This window comes from Hippoglossus hippoglossus, chromosome 7 (genome assembly GCF_009819705.1).
Source record: "Hippoglossus hippoglossus isolate fHipHip1 chromosome 7, fHipHip1.pri, whole genome shotgun sequence".
NCBI lineage: Eukaryota > Metazoa > Chordata > Actinopteri > Pleuronectiformes > Pleuronectidae > Hippoglossus > Hippoglossus hippoglossus.
This window is the reverse complement of record NC_047157.1, coordinates 8,868,821-8,886,880: the sequence shown is the minus strand read 5'-3', so window position 1 is coordinate 8,886,880 and position 18,060 is coordinate 8,868,821.

Genomic DNA, 18,060 nt, shown 5'->3' with positions numbered 1-18,060 from the left:
TTTACCTCGACTGTGAACAACTTTTATTATTGTATTAGATGCAGGATTTTCTATTTTTCTAACAATAGGCCCCATTTTCACAGGAAGTCTTGTTCTTATCCACAAATGTTAACAGGTTACAGTTTGCAGTGACTTAATTTAAAGAAAGTCTTGTTTTGATCACAAGCTTTATTTTGAACTTGACTTTCATTTGCCCTTTCTAGTTTCCCCATTACAGTTGATACAAACTCAAATGTTCCTGTAACCATTTCAAATTAAAAGCCCTCTAGCGTTTCAGTGGACAGAAACCCTTGAATTCTTAACAGGGCTTTTATTACATTAGCAGGCATAAAAAAGCTGGATGGGATTAATGGACCACTTAAATAATATTTAGATGAGTAATATAAGTGTTGGATTTATTAAAGTGGTAGATATCTACAATATGACAGGCTCATTGTATTTATTCAGCCCGATTTCTGTCTGTACTGCTCGTGTGTGGAAGGCTCCTGGTAAGGATCCCTATGAGCACACTGAGGTTTACTCTCAACGCTCAAACAGCTGAGTGAGAAACGCTGCAGACTTCTTACCCTCAACGGTGACGGAGCAGAAGTGGAGGGAGCAACAACTTATTTCCAAACTTGTATAAATGTTTGATGTTACAATGATTGAACACTGCACCTTACAAATGTAAGTTATACACAAAGTGTGTGTGTCTCACACAGTACTGTGGACTGATCCTCATATAGGTCTAAAACATGACTGACTCTAACAACGTGGTGTTTTTTTATTTTCTGTCAGCAGAGCAGCCTCTTGCATGAACAAAACAGGGGAGGAAAAAAATGACACATAATGAAACAGATGCCATTGTAGATTTTATTTTACAGCATGAATTCACAAGTAGGAACTCAGATTGATTGTATGCCTGTTTAAATTCATTCACAATGCAAAAAAGTACCAGTGGTGGAGGAAATTCAAAACATAATAGAACATTTCATTAAAGTAAAAGTAAAAGTACAAAGGAAATGACAAAAAATGTCATCAACTTTTCAACTTGAGGAAAAGCAAGTAATTACTTGCTTAAAGATATACTTTAAATATTGAGAGTAAAAGTACTTGTTGTGCGTATCCTTTTCCCTGATGCAACAATCTACTACATCATAACAGGAAAAGTACACTAACAAAGCAAATGTACCAAGGGTGAGTATACCCCTCCACTGATAAGTACATAATATGCACAGTGTACTACATGGAAGTGAACTGAGCCTGAGTGACTGTCTTAGAACCACTTTACCATTTACAATTTCCTTCTTTCATCAGGGAACAGGACGTCTGCCAGATCAGGCCATTACGCTCTATTGTTTTATTCAGCAGCAGACAGATAGAAGGAAGATGAACATGTTTGAAAGGGTAAGTGAATGGAGAATTTATATGCACAAAGGCATCTTCATTTCCCATATACAGGCCGTTTTCAATTAGAGCAAACTGGAAGGTCAAGCAAATTGAATTACAAGCAGCAGTACATCGTGGAGGCCTGTACGCTGATTGGCAAGCCTCAGAGAAAACCGACTCGCTGGGCTGCTCTGAGTTTGCTTTGCTATTAAATTGAAATAAAATGGATTGATGCATTAAGGTGGAATTATTCAATCTGATGCAGATACCAACTGCTTGAATGGTGGAGGAGATTTAAATAACTTAAGTGTTTGCCTGTTATGAATTTTAAATGGGAAATCATGTCCCATTTCCGAGGCTTAATCAAGTCTCTTTGAAAATCAGCCACCGCATTTCTGGTTTAATATAACGGTTAGCAGCGCGGGAGAGGGAGTGGGGCGAAATAATATATGGAGTACTGATTGGGCGTCACAGTGCACTTTCTGTCTGTCAGCAGAATGTCTGGCCATAATTAGGAAAAGCAGCGGAATGGGAGCAGGGAGTGAACCGTTCAAAGCCAACAGCACTCCCCCTTGTTTTTGTCCGCGTCTTTTTGACTTCACACATTCGGACCTATCGGAGACCTGGAGTTTTAACTGCTGCATGTCAGCGTGAGCAGCCACAGCGAGGCTGGGACATACAGAAACATTATCAGACACATCAGAGACACTACAAAGCTACCCCTGCCTCGTCCTTTCACATTTACACATCGCATTTAAAGTCAAAGCGCCGGGGTATCACAGACGCTGATTATCTGGGGACTATCTGTCAGCACATGTCTACTCAGATTCCCTGTGACTGAACACAACCAGAACGTTCATTTTAATCTCATCAGATTAGGACGAGAGACAGACCCCCAAAAAAACCTGCAGTTATTAACCTGTAGCTTCAATGTTAATTACAAAGTGCAGTCCTGTTGACCTAAATGCATGGCTAAAGACATATTGTAAATATTCATGAGCGTGCTGCCGCTCCGTGGGAGATAAATCACCTGCGTCCACTTTATCAAGCGAGGGGGTCAGAGCTCAGGTAATTTCTTACAGCGGAGAGGAGGCAGTTCAGAACCTTCCCATAAAATCCAAAGTAGAATGGAAAGCTCTCACCTCACGTCAGACACTATTACCTCACGTCAGCAAGGAGCCACTAATGCAATAAAAATAAAAGAAATAGGCCCTGGGTGATTTTCCAGCTTTTTTTGCTGACTGAGTCGTGCTTGAGCTTCACCTGCCATAAACAGTCAATATTATCAATACGCTTGTTAGATGAACTGGATTTTCATTTCTCCTTTTGTCTGAGAACATGTTTGTAAGTTTAATCTACATCATGTGTTGTGGTAGTTCTCATCACATGTTTTTTATATAACTATAGATACATTCTATGTGAGCTCAGTCCATGTCGACATGTCTCTTTGGATCATTGTGTACTATGAAAGCATTAGCAGTGTAACATGTCATATAACTAAGTGCAGTAGTGTGAGCATGTTGTCGTGTACGTTATTTAATGCAGGACTCGCGACTTTCTGGCGCTTCTGAGAAATCTGATGTACAAATGTATTTTTAAACAGATGGATTCTCATAACACCATTATTACACAGCTGTAAAATCACAGTTTTAGTGTCATACGATACCTCTCAGCCCTGAGGAAACATTTTACGACAATTATTTTGATTAATATTTCATTTTAATGTATGTTTTGGGTCTTAATTGTGTTTCTCGCATGAATGTTGAGTCTGATTTTAATGTGACGAGTGGTGATTAATCCACAGATCATTACAACAGAGATTACAACATGTCCAACAACATAGGTTGCTTGTCCACCCCCTCTGATGGAGCTCTACTGTCGGCAGGCATGTTATGGTAAAAATTAGAATGTCACGCTGTAGAGCACATACCCAGTCCCAACAGTCCACTAATGAAACCATTTTCATCGGGATACGCACCAAATTGCAAGCATTTGAATATATCAACCCTCTAATAAAAAAAAAGTCATCAAGTTCCATGAATTATCCCCCGAGAATCAATGAAAAATATCTGTATCCGCCCCCTGAACCAGATTTACATTAAAATTGAATCTGTTCTTCCCTGATCCAAACTACAGCCTTACACCAATGGTGGTAATCTGTCCAGTAGTTTTTCTGTAATGCTGCAGACAGACATTTGAACACAACCTCATTGGTGGAGGCAATAATAAAAATACAGTTGAGCTTATGGAACAGTCGTAGAACTAAACACCTCATTGAGGTTTGAGGACCTCTGTTGCCATGGTTACAATAATAATAACCTCTAATGAATTGACAGTATGCTTCCTGCCGAGCACTGAGCAGCAGACAAAGTGAGCAACCAGTTGGCGAACACTGAGAACAATGTTTAGCTGCTATAATTAGCAAGAGAAGAAAGACAGGAGTTAGTGAAGAACAAAACACAGAGATGAGGAGAGAGAGAACTGGACATTCATGACGCATGGATCCAAACTAATGTCAACGTTCCTCTATATGTTTACTGGACTTGTGTTCTAAATACACTAACTGCTTGTTCATATATTAAACATAGATTTTCTCCTTAAGCCCGTGAAATGGCCCTGGTCCTTTCCATGGTCCTCCTGTGTGTCACTCCATCAAGACCATCATCCAACTGGATTCAGACGCTGAGGATTGCTGCAGGAACCTGAGACTTCACATAAACTGAACTTCTTAGGAACTTGGCACCAGGTTCTCCCTGCCTGTCCACTTTATTTTACAAAGTGCTTCGTTTTGGATTCAAGCCACTAAAGAGACAAAAGCAGGACCTTCCACTGAATTTCGAAGGTGCTGTTAAGTAGACAAATAAAGTGAGACATGGTGAGATGAACAACAATGACAGAAGTGAACGGTGTTGAAATTGTCATTGATTTTCTTTCATGTTTATTTTAATGTGAGTTTACAAGCCAACAGGAAATCCCATGGCCAACACAGGCCAGTCGAGGGCCCTAAACAGCATCTGTTGCATGAATCCACTTCATGGTTTTTCAGTTCCGTGATGCGGAAGTGAAAGAGGGAAAATAATGTCTGTAATTTAGCCATTGAGATAAATACACCATAAGAAAAATAGAAGCGGAACAATCAGTGATTCTTGGGGCAAGTTGAAGTAATGTTTAGTTTTCAGGTTCTAACAAGGTCAATCTTGAAAATGACTGAATACCTGTTTGCTTACTTGTTTTTTGTTTTATTTTTAGAGCATTGCGTGACACTTTTCAGGACTAAGAAGTGGGAAAGTTCATACCATTGAACCATGCAGCGATGATATCTACATGCTACAGGACAAAGAAAAGCACGCCTTGTGGAATATTGCAGGCAATAGTCTAATGTGAATTAGTTTAGCATTGCTGACTGTGTTGTCATCAGCTGTCCCTCCACATTTGTGTCCAGCTTTTTATGCCGCCCGTGGACAAGCTGCCATTTCCTTCAAGCCGCGGACCCCTGTGTGACCTCACAGTCCTCCGTCTACGCCTCTCCCTGTCAGGCACCTCTCACACTTACAGCACGTTGATCTTGCACTTTGCTTTCTTAAATTAGGATGAAAGTCAGTGTTTGATCCTTTGGCACTGTAGACGTTGGCAGTACTCTGTGTTCCTTGAGGTCAGCCCATGTCTCCTTGCCCTCAGCCCACAGAGACTCTGTGTCCTGGCTCCGGGCAGAAGGCCAAGCATCACCATCCAGAGCCCCAATGAGTAAGCCTCAAGAGCTCGGGGTCAGTGGAGGTTCATCCAGCCTTCAGGCAGAAAATGATCCAATGTGTGTGGACAAGCTCACAGTTCGTAAAACAGCAGGCGTCCCCACAATAAAATAAAAAGAATCACTGGCTCTTAGAATGGACCAATCTAATGGCTAATCTGCACTTTGCTTCACGGTGGCAACATAACATCAGATCTCATTCAGTTTGTGCCATTAAATGTTGCAGTTTGATTGATTACACGTTTCCTATAGAACATTACATTTTATATTATGTATTTACTGAGATACTTTTGATCGAATTCACAAGAATCCATAAACATACAATATAACGGAGCGTTTTAATGTTGCATGTTCTTAAAATGCTAATTCTGGAGCTTTCAGCTTATCACAGGTAAACACATAAAATCCCAGTTTTAAATGGGTCCTCCAGTGGTTTAGTGTCTCACAGCCATTAAGTTAGAAGACTCACAAGAGACACATTGAAAGAGAATGGTCCCAGTCAAAGCAGTGGAAGTGGAGATACACTGACACCAGGATGGGTCAATGGAGCCTACAATTCCCATCATGCAACCATTAGCATCTTGTAGTTAGATTTTCCCTGACTGGTACATTCACACATCTATCAAACCCAACACCCTAAAGGCTTTCTGGTAAAAACTAGTGGTCTTGACTTAGCTGCTCCCACTGTGCCTGAAGGCTGAAGAGGCAATAACTGGCTCCTCCTGATGATCACAATACATTAGAGCCTCAACAGGAAATGGCACTTCTTTTATTGTGTGTCGTGGGTTGTAGTTTTGTGAGTGATTCAGTAAATAACAATGATTAGTTCTTTCTTGCTTGTCCTGGTTGTTCCTTGTCCTGCTATAGTGAAACAGATGAGAGCTACTTGTCTGATTCCAAAAAGCAAGTTTATCAGACATACATACCTGACTTTGTAAGCTGTCATCACAGTATTATCTTATACACTATCATTGGCTGTGGGCTTTATACATTTCACTATTACTATTCTCTATTAAAAATAGCTTGTTAATGTTTATGTCATAAGTTGCTGCTGCTGTTGTGTTTGAGCTGTTTGGTCTTTCTTCTCATTTATTTCTGTGGACATTCATTCTGAGTGGAGCAGATGTCTTTAGGCGGAACCTTCCTCACATCTGAGCAAAGATTCTGCAATAGTAGAAATTGAATATTAAAGTTAGATGGTAATGGTTTATGGATTGAATGAATTATTGATTTGTTTTAAATAACTGCTTCAATAAAGGTTACTGTATATGTCCATAATCATCCATCCAGGTTTTAATAGAACATCACATGTTGGAAAGAGCTTTATTGGCCATTTAAAAAAATAAAATAAAATGAGAATAACTTGTTAAAAGACAGTAGAACTTTTTTGAACAGCTGTTTTTTTCTTTTTCAGTTTTTGCCTTCATAAAGTCTTACTAAAGGTAAAAGTAGCCCATTTTGCAACGCTACCAAAAAGCAGCGACGGCATTCTCAGTCAATTCAGCCTGTCCATGGTTTTGGCTTTTTTGTAACATGACCTTCATCGTGCAGGTCATAGCAGGTCCCAACTCAGCTCCACCAAATAGAGCTCCTCTTTTATTTTGTTTAATTAAAGAGGCAGTAAATAGCAAACCCAAACACCAGGGCTTCAATCGTCCACTCCCATCTTCAGGAGTGACCTGCTTGTGGCTCACTTCAGCCAATGTGCTGTGCGTCACCTTCCTCTCCCGCTGCAGAAGTGAGCGTCCAGGCTTTTAGAATAAGCGAGACGTGATTACAGGTTTTGGGAGCTGCTGTGTTATTTTCAGGATCGGCTCGTGTCTCCTGTCTGACTCAGCTGCCTCCTGCAGCGGTGCTGTCCGTGGTGCTGAAAGTCCCACTCGCAGGCAGCAGAGGAACGTCTCTGGAACGCAGCGTGCGCCCACTCTTACATACAGGGAGCGAGCAGACCTGATAAATACAGTCCCAACTACACATGCTCGCTCCCTGAGAGGGCTTCCACAACAATTGAATATTCAGTAGTCATACCTTGTGACTGTTCTCCTTCCCCCTGAACTGAGGTAATTTGAATGTCCCTCTGTAGTTGCTTGTACCTAGCAACAGAGAAAATAATCCCATCTGACTAACTCATATCTCTGTCTCATACCCTTCCCCATGGGCCTCCCTGAACATGAAATTTCACTTCTCCGCTTCATACCGAGCACTCACGTCTCTCCCTTGCTATTTAGGCTGTAATGTGTGCTATAAATAACACCAGGGACAGAGGAAACGGATGGAGGGCATATTGTCGTACAGCTCAGTAACGAGGAGTGTTATAAGTCATTAAAGACTTTTGTGTAATTAATGCAGCATATGGTAAGACACCTGCCTCAGAGACTTACTGGTGTCACAGGCCCGCGAAGGTTTTATACATTATCTCTTTGATTAAGACAAAGGAAAAATCAGCTGGTTGAGTTAAACCAAATTAAAATGTCACTGTTTATCTCATGTTAGCCGTAGCATCTGCAGTGTAATTCGCTTATTAGGGAACACTTAGCCTCAAAGTTGTCAAAGCAAATAACATTTATTTTTGAACATGCAAGATAACACTTGCTTTGTTCATCCGAGTGAAATGGTTATTTTGTCACTCATGAGTGTTACATGTGTGTAAATAAACAAAGCTTTGACTAATGATAATGATATGGGACTCAATCCCATATGTTCTCGAATGGCGATGGGTTTTGAAGGCAAGATATATGTTGAAAAAGTGTTTAAACGTCTGACTCGTGCAGCCAAAGCTCTGAGTGATGCTGCAGGAATAGCTCTTTATTGATCCGAAATGTAAAGCAGGTTTACGGGAGGTCGTGATAAAAACAAAGTACTAAATGGGGACGATGCCAATTCTGAGGCTTCCAGTCAGGACACTCTCGTGATAAAGTAGGTGGCTCTGATCCTAGAATGGTCAAAGCAGCAATTATAAAGACAACTGGCAGTGTATGAGCCTACTTACTCCACACAGACTTAATTAATACTAATAGTCCTGATAATGGAGGAGGCTGAGGTGGTGGATGGTAACAGAACACCGTGACTGTGTGCCAGCTGTGGGTTGTGTAAGAACACTGGATCACTACAGTATTGATACACAGCATCTGCGTTTATTACAACAAGGAGGTTCAGTTGCTGTATTTGCATGACTTACTAACTAATATTACATAATTAATGATAGATATGTGTATTTCTCTCAGATATATTTTTTATGCAGAGCAGTCACTGTACTTTATGCAATGTTTTTCATTACATATTCACTAGTTTGTACATCGAGCTATGTTTTTCTTTGGGGAAACCAGGCTTGTGCCTCTAGGGGCTCCAAATTTCCCCAGATCACCGAATGATTTGTGGTAATTTGATTAACTGCAAATATAAAAGAGTCTGTTAGCAGCTGACACAATCTTTAGACCCAAGTTCACAACTAGTTCAAAATAAATGCTCTGTTATATAAAGCATGGCAGTAATGAGCTTTTAATTTGAAGAAAAATTGCTAAAGAGGAAGTGATTCTCTGAATGTTGCTGCCATGCAAGATATCAGCACCTGCGACTCCAGTGAAGGTTTGTTTCAATAATCAAATCGTCAAATTGACCTTGAAAGTCAGATACATTTTTGCTTGTGGGCCACTTTTGGCCTCCTGGCCTCGAGAACGTTGAGGAAGACATGCTGCTTGTTGTCGACTCGCTGCTTCACCACCACTGACTGCTAGTGGTCGCAGGTCCCCTTTTTATGCCAAAGTTTACTTATACTGAATTCCACATACAGACGGACAGATGGACTGACAGACAGACGTTTGTGGAAGAGGGTAAATTGTTCGTCCCTGACTTGTTCCTGGGGCTCTGTCTTAGGAGCTTTGTTATTGTAGTTAGAAACAGGACAGTTCAATTAGGGCTCAGCAGCAAACTTTACCCACAAGGCCCCAATAGTTTAATGTGCTCATTGTTGAGAAGCAGATAAAATACAAAGGATAGAAGATTCTGCCCTTTTCCGTCAACTTTTCTGATGAAACCATACGAAAATATTGTATTCAGTTATTTATTTTAGTTTTTATTTAAAGCTGGTTTCATGAGACTCTTAAACTCATTGTACGTCACAGATTCTGTGATGAAGAGGTAGTAAAAAAAGAACCTGCCGACGAGTCTGACCTCAGCAGTGGTATTAGTTATAAACTGAAAATCCTTAAACTTTTGAACTCTCACTTAAGTTCTTGCTTTCTTGAACATGTTGTCAAGCTTCCAGATGCTTCTGGCATTCAGAAATGTGCAGTGATGCTCAAAATGAACTGAAGATCTGTAACAGTCAGTGTGACATGACAGCATGAAGTGTGATTTAAAAATGTTTGGCGGCCAAATCGCGGCCAAACAAACACTAAGCTCAGAGGAACATTTTGGAGAGTGATCAGCCCAGTGGTGGTTTAAACTACAATATTAAATCAAGGCGAAGGGCAACTACATAGACAGATACACCGGTTATTCCAGATAATTTCTTTGAAGTAAACATTAAAACATATTAAAAAAGTCATAGAAATATACACACATAAACCAACAGTCCGTATTGACAAAAATTAGAAAGGCCAGTTTGAGTCTACCCCTTAAATGTAGTAATTATATTCAATTAGTTCCATACAATCTTTTATTTTTATTTGTCTCCTGAAGATAAACCCACATTTATCCCACTATCCAATCAAAACATCCCCATATCTCCGGCGCTGTGTGAATCAGAGCCCTTGACTCTGGGTGAAAGATCTTTGAGGTGGTGTCAGAGGTTTTTCCTAATTGGCAGCCATATAAATGCTGCAGTTTATAAAACAACAACAACAACAGTGTGTTAAACGCACCTCTGTTCACATTTAAATCAACATCTTGCAACATCCTGTCGGGGCTGAACGTGCTTCAGAGCCAGAAGTGACTGTAGCGTTATATGTTGTTTTACATATCTCAAAGAAGCAAACTGATGAAGATTAATTATTCATTTATTTATCGAATAGTTAGATATCACGGTCCAAACTCCATACCAGCTGGTGGCGCTGTGGAGCATATCCTTGTTTGCCAACCGCCTTAAAAATCCCAATAAAGAAGACACTTGCACGCTGGAGGACGTCAGAGAATCACCTGAGTTTACCTGCAAACCGCGTGTGGAACCAGACGTTCGTCAGGAAGCTGCTTCACCTCTGGAGGGGTCATCAGTCCCGGGGTCAGTGATGGAGGTTCAGACATGTGCAGCTAAAGCCTGGTCCACCTGACTGACTGACTGCTGATCAGTGAGTACTCTGTTCCTGCTCTTTCACTGTGACGTCAGTTTGCTGCTGCTTTCTTTGGTTTTGTGTTAAACCCTTGTGAGGATTTTCTGAGTTTGGAACTTGATTGTTTTTGCTGAATGGGGTTTAAAGGGAAAACGTGCACTGACTTTCTGACATGGAAGTCTGTGCTGGTGATGGCTGTCATTCCTGTGTGCACACTGTGTTTTCTGCTTGTTGCAAATATCAACCAGCTGAAGTGTGATTTGAAAAGTTGTGTCTTTGCTTTAATTGTTGTGTCGATTGTTTGCTGTTTGCCACACGGTCACATCTTTGATATTTAGCAGGTTTGTTTGGTTTTATTTGCTCATATTTCGAGGAGTTTGACTTGACCTGACTTGACTTGGACAACTGTTGACTCGCTGTAATTATTTAGTCCACAAGCGACTCAAACAGCAACAAGAAACGTTGTCCTACACCATAATTCTCACAGAACCATAATACGTCCACAGAGAGAACAGATGTGAAGTAAATACCTCCCGCTGCTGGGACAGAAACCAAATATTTCATACTGGACATGAATCTTTCAGTGTTCCATTTGGAACCACTGTATGTCAGCCATTTATTCATCGTGGGACCTCACCAGAGGATGGAGATGTTGTTCAATGTGGCTTCTCTGGGCAAGCAGCCAGATTTCTAATAAGAAATTTGTCTGACTTTGGAGCAAAAATAAAAAGTACTCATGCATGCACAAATAGACCACAAGGGGGAGCTCCAAAGTATAATGCAACTGTGTTAAAGGAGGCAGCCAAAGCATACAAATGTTTTCAGAGAAATCAGAAAGTGGAAAAAGAAATTGCTTTGTGAAAAAAATGTCTAAACTGGTGAATAATGCCTACAGAAATTTAAGGACATCAAGGAAGTCATTAGAACAATGGCACAATCAACGGACTTGTCTACATTAGAATGTATGTAAACAGAGACAACACAACATGTGGATGTCATGTCTCATGTCATTGATCCTAATATTCTCTTTCCACATCAACATTCCGGACCTGGCTGTTCCAGGTGGTCAGCAGCCTGGGTTGATCCAATCAAACATAAAAGCCGGGGAGAAGGAGAGGATGGAGTTAATGACAGTCAGATGCTGTAGAACACATGGAGCGACTGGCCAAAAGGTTAAGTGATCATCTTCATCTGCTAATGAACACAGCCGCCCAGTTAACACATCAACCCTCCAACAGTGACCAGCAGGGGTGCAACAGATCAGATCACAGGTTTTAGTCATGGATCAAATCTTTTTCCAGATGAGCAATTTCACAACGATCAAAATCATTTACACCTCATTATATAATAACAGATCTGTAAGTTAGCTTTTCTAAAGCTGTTTGGTGCATAATTTGCCTCGTGCCCACTTGGTCCCTGCCTCATGCACCATTGCTCTATCGTCCATAAAGTTCATATAACCGGGAAGACAAAATGCTTCTTCCTCTCCTCCAGTCGCCATGGTTTTCCCTATCAAATGCTTTTAACATGCACAATACATGTGAACTGAACACAGGGTCAATCTGTTCAGTATCAGATGAGCCGTAATCACACCACTAGCATCATGTGTAAGGTTCAATTCCCTCTCTCTGCAGGGTCCAAGGAGACCCTGCACCCCTGGCGTGCACTGTGACAGTGCTCTTCCATGACAGTTGAGGGTACTCTTAACCCTAATCTTGTTTGTACCACAAAAGTGGGTCAGACTGACACATCAGATCTTTCTTACAAATCCAGCACCCATAGGACAGAACCCTCAGTGGAGCCATCTAAGCTGAAGGTGATGACAGAAGTAACAGATGCCGTGCTGGAAGAGGACGATCCTGAACCCTCCTGCCTCTCCAATGCTTATAACTCCCAGGATGTTCAACAAATCTAGATTCTATGTGAACAAGAAATAAGCATCACATCATTTGAAATCTCTGTCTTTACCAAATACACATTTTGCTGAATCAGTTGCGAAGAGAACTCAGAGAATTAAACCCGGTTATCTGTTTTGTGCATATGGACAACGTGATCTCAAAATCCTGGGAGGAACATTTCTGTAACGTGTTGGCTGACTTCGGCAAACGTTGAGTCACTGGGTCCTTATTGAATATGATAAAAAATAAGTTAAAGCCTTTTATTGATCAGAGCCAAAAAACATATTTTGGGACAGAAAATCTATGTTTTTGCCAGCTGCATCCTAAATATGTCTGAATGAATTTATTCAGCCTCATAATTACAAAGCCTAGCTGAGGTCTGGGTAGTGGAGGAATGGGAGAACTATCTGGAAGGCTGCCTCTTCCCTGTGGTGTCACCTGTGGTGACATAAAATGCTTCTCCCCTGTGGGTTATTTAAAACTGCTAAACCCAGCACTTGGCTAATCAGATGGACTCTCAGGGTCCTGAAATATCCAATGTGATGGCTGAATACAAAGAAGTACACACTGCCAGGCACCCTCGTATAACTCCCATGAAGACACCAGGCCTCCTCTTCTTTCTTATAGCACTATACTCACATCTGCTACCTCAATGTTATCAAAGATCAAGACATCAGTCAAATTTCAGAAGAAACTGACAATTTAATCACTCATCTTTACCAACTTAACATCGCTGCCAGCTCTAGGATGCAACTTTAGGAGTTGATTTCCATCCAAGTCTCCTCTTTGGTCATTGAAGGCTGACAGCATGCACAGAATTGTGAAGTGCATCAGGAAAACAAATCTGAGAAGAAGAAACTTGGGGAAAAACTACAACAAACGGTCCATCAGAAGGTTTCCTCAGAGGAGTGGAGTCTAGACACATTGCCTCTTTTTCCTGACACGATTTAACTTGTCCTTCAAACCTGACTGACTGACACTTGGTCTATTGTCAACACTCCCTGTCATCACTGTCAATAGTCACTGCTGTTTGTTTGACCACAGATGGTGTCACCTTTTATCATCTGGTTGATTTTGTTTTTTGGTGGTTTCCACAGCAGATACTGGAGTGAACTTTTGAGTTTGGTAGAACTGTGCTGAGCGCAGTGTGGGAACACACAGACGGCTGAGTAAAGACTTTTTGACTGACTGAACTGCACTGTTGACGTGTCAGTCATGAGCCCACTACTTGTCACAAGCACACTATATTGTTGGGCTTGGTTTTGCTTACACTGTTGACTTGATGTTGTGAAATTCATGTGCCCCCGCGCACATTCCTATTTCTTGGTTTTGGCTTCGCTTGTGCCAAAAACAGCTGGGTGAAATTTGAACTCGACTACTGTCTGTTTGCCTTCGTTTCTGCAGCGCTATGTTTTCCCCCCCTCTGTGTTTCATTGCTGATATTTGTGTCACCGATATTTTGTCACGTCTTGTGGAGTTTTTTCTTGACTTGGAAATTGTCCACTCACAATTACTTTGTCAGTTGTGATTCAGGCTGGCAGCTTTTAACAAGTGACTGTCAACTCGCAAAAAGACTCTGCCTTGCACTGATATTTTCATTCTAACCATAGAAGCTTGTCATGGATATCACAGGCCTGTCATTGGTAACGCCGGCTGTGGGTTCTGTTCACCTGTCAGCCAAGCAGTTATTGACATAGACCAGCAGAATATCATGTGTGCTCTAATCCCTTCAGCTTCCATAGACTTAGATCTACAAACCAAACATCTTGATCGTAAATGTCTCTATTGAAATTATGTAGAAAAAGCCTCTATGAACGGCTACAGAAGCTTTGTCTTTTGTATGGAAACTCTATTAGCTGCCCTGTGAAGTTGTAGGAGGAGTGTTGAAGCAGTTCTGGATTATAGACATGTCACTCACTGTCAAGCTGCTGCCTCTCACTGTTTGCATCCTGTTTACTATTCTTTTCTTGTGTTCATTAATGGAGATCATAACACTGCTTAGCACTCCATCTTTTTATGATGGGGTCAGTTGGCTTTTCCTGACATATATGTAATAATTACCGGTAGTTACTACTCATAATTTCCATCTCGTATCTCGTCTTATCTACTATAAAGTATAATTAACTCTTTCTGATGCTTTGGAAGTGCTGCTTTACAAGAAGCACTGCTTTATTTGTAAAATAGAAATTAAGCTTTTTTTCATTTGTTATCATTCAGCTTGCTAAGGTGCAGCTTTGTTTCATTGTCGGGTTCCTATCAACACAGAGGGGGACAAAAGTGTATGTATTCAACCCCACCTTAAACAGCAGAGTGTGTACTACCCTTCTATAGAGGAAAGGGCAATTATTCTCAAATAGAAACGCATGTCTTCTCCAATATGTGACAGATGGGTAAAGAGAATCATAGAATTCATACGATCAAAGAAATAATTTTAATTAAAAAGATAAGATAAAGATATTAATGCTTTTTTCCACAACATGGAGTCTTCTTCTCGACGTTATCACTCAAATCATCACTCGTGAGACTAATGGTGTTGATTGGACCCAATAATCTAGAGAGAGAGTAAAGTTTTTCTCCCTATTTCTTCCTAAAAATCTTAATCCACTATTTGCCACCTCTCGCACAATCGTCTGTGATATGTAATCAAATAAGTTCTTCTTTTGTGTAGCTTTGGACAGATGGTGGCCTTGACCAACTTGGGTAACTGGTGCATTTTCAATCTTCTAAATCCAACAGGCATTCTTCTGGAGACCTAATGAAAAGATGAACAAAACACACACACACTTGTCTGTTCCATTATTTAATAATAAAAATAACTTTACTTGTATAGCACTTCTCTAGACAAGGTTACAAAGTTTTCCCCAAAATCCATGGCAAAAATTGTATTCATTTGAATAAAAGGTATTCAGTTCAGTTCAATTTTAAGCACCAACTCACAACATATTAAGGTCATGAAGCACAATGATTTCTTTATTTGTGTTAAATGCTAAAGTTGGCAATTAAGATTCTATCACCTCAATACCACCATCAACAAGGTTATGTTTCACCCATGTCTTTGTTCGTTCATTTATTTGTGATGACGCAAAAATGTATGAAATACAGTTAAGAGGTTAATCAAGATTATTTTAAAAGAATTTTCCTGAACTTTTCATTGTGGGGACTTTTTAATATTTCACTATGATGAGTGAATCTCAGTCGTTATGGTTTATTTGGCCTTGGCAGAGAGCTGTGCTCCACTGGGTGTCATTTTAGTTTTATGATTTAAAAAAACTGCCATAAGGGCAAAGAAGCTGTGCTCAAAATATGCACTGATCCTCATTGAGTTCCTCATTTTTAGCACAGGTAGCTGCATTCTATGTGTGACAGAAAAAACCCAAACTGCTCAAAACATTGAGGTCAAGTTTAAATTAAGCTGCTGATCTTGACAGTTAAGGGTCAAACCAATACAACATGTGCAGCTTTGCTCTGAAAGAATTCATTGCTAGTTTTCATGAACACGTCTGCTCTGTGTTCTTTTCCTTCTTTGATTTGATTGAATCCATCAGAAGGGACTTTTTAATCCTAATGAGCATTGGAGATCTACCTTCATCATTTGAATTATCCATCTTGTAAAATACCGAGAAAAAAGGTTGTGTTTTTGTAATCAGTAAATCACTTTATGCATCATATCCTACAGATGTGACTTGGCTGTGTTTCTCTTTTCTCACCAGGAGCTCTGACATTGGGTTGATAGAATACAGTGATCATTTTAGGACAATAAAGGCGGCTGCACACTAGAGGATAATAAGGGTGTTGGTGTGTGTGAGGGGTTTACAAAATAGTTTTATTGCCACCTATTGAGTCGGAATCTCCCCGATCTCGAATCGTAAATATTATTAAACAAGAACCTGTTTGTTTTTGGCTGCAAAACAGACACATGACATCATCCTCCTCCATCTTTGCTTTTTTTCTTCTGAAGTCACATTCAGTCACGTGCGCGCTCCACACTCCACACTCCAGTTCAGAAGGTGGACGTAATGCGCCGAAAAGTTGTTTGCATAAAAAAACTGAAGAAGGATTTTTTGCGAGTTTCTGTGAGATTTCAAGTGTCTGGAATCACCACTGTGAAATCGTCTAGTGTGCAGCAGCTTTTAGATTTGAACATAAATAAACATTTCCAAAAAGTCAACATAGGAGGTGTGTTCATTGTTATTTTAGATGTTAATTTAATAAATGGCTGTATGGGTAAACTGAGAATAAAGTTATACGCTCACAAATCATACTTAAATTAACATGTGCCTCTTTCTGCCAGACTTACTGAAAGTGACTGTATATTGCTCACCTACAGTGTAATGTAGCTAAAAGAGCTGTTCTTCAGCAGCTCTAGTCCAATGTGATCCTTTAGGATTTTCATATATTCCAAGTTCGATTGGATTTAACATGACATGCATGCCAGGCTATATCTACTATTACTGATTTTTTTTTTTTCCTTTTTTTCCCTATGGCGCAGAGGAGAAATAATAAAGATTGCTTTAAGAGATCGGTATTTCATAAGTGTGATTACTCATAATTACATGATCTTCATTACATAATTACATGATCTGTATCTTGTAATGGCCTTTTTGAGATGAGATGGCTTTTTTTAGTCATAAGATCTTTAGAATTATGAGAAAATGTGTCTATTTAAATGCTTTGCCTCCACCCTCGCTCATCACATGTCCAAAATATAACCGAATCGAACTAATGCAGCTCTTACAACGTTTATCACATCCAATAACAACTTATCTGATACAGGAGACATAGAAGGAGAGAAAAACAGTAAAGGGAATCATTTCATTTTAGAGAAAAGCAGTAAATAGTAGGGTACTTTGAAATAGAAGCAACATGTGACTTGGTATAATAAATGATGTATTCTCCTGTTTTGATCTCATTTGAATAAAGATAAGATATAGTTTGGGTATAAAAAGAGAACATAAATATTTATCTCTGGTATGTTTGGGATTCTCTGTCTTCAGGATATATAGTTCATCTTCACACAAATTGATTGCTCTGTCCTAGATTGCAAGAACATTCTGTGGTCATGGAAACGCATGTTGTAACACTTTGTATTTCAGCCGCTTTATAGTTTACAAATGCGAACACAAACAACCACATATACAAAATGGTAAGGTCAGGTTCATATAAGAAGGATGTAAGGAATTCTCTCCTCAGCCCTCAACTCTGTAACAGCTTATCATTTCAGTGGGATTTTGTTTATTTTGCATTTTTACCAGGGGTTGAAATAATCACAGGGAAAAATAGGAACTCTCAGGCTGCATATCTGAAAATTTGAGTCAGATAGGTTAATCTTTTTCTTAAGTTCCTCAAAAGTCAACAGTGTAATCTTTTGGTAAGTCCCCCACTCACTATAATCTGTTTATCTGCCAAGTGGGAAAGGATTGGAGTTCAAGGCCAGGTGGACAAATCAGAATTCCTGAGGCCCTGTTTCAATAACCTTTAAACATCTGTCAGTCCTCATATGTTTCTGATAATACTGTTCTATGCACTTATGGTCTGTCATGGGAATTTTAAAGTCAAGCACAAATCATACAGTTGTCTCTCTGGTAAGTTTAATTTACACCTGCAGGTGGGCTCACCCCACACATCCACCTAGTGTGACGTGTACAGAATGAGCACAGAGCATAGGAGAATCACTTCACTTATACAATCAGAAGCCCCTCCCCGCGAGGAGCCAAAAGGTATTCTTCAGCCTCTTGATGTCTGACCAGGTTGGGCAGAGTTCCTGTCTCAGATCTCCGTC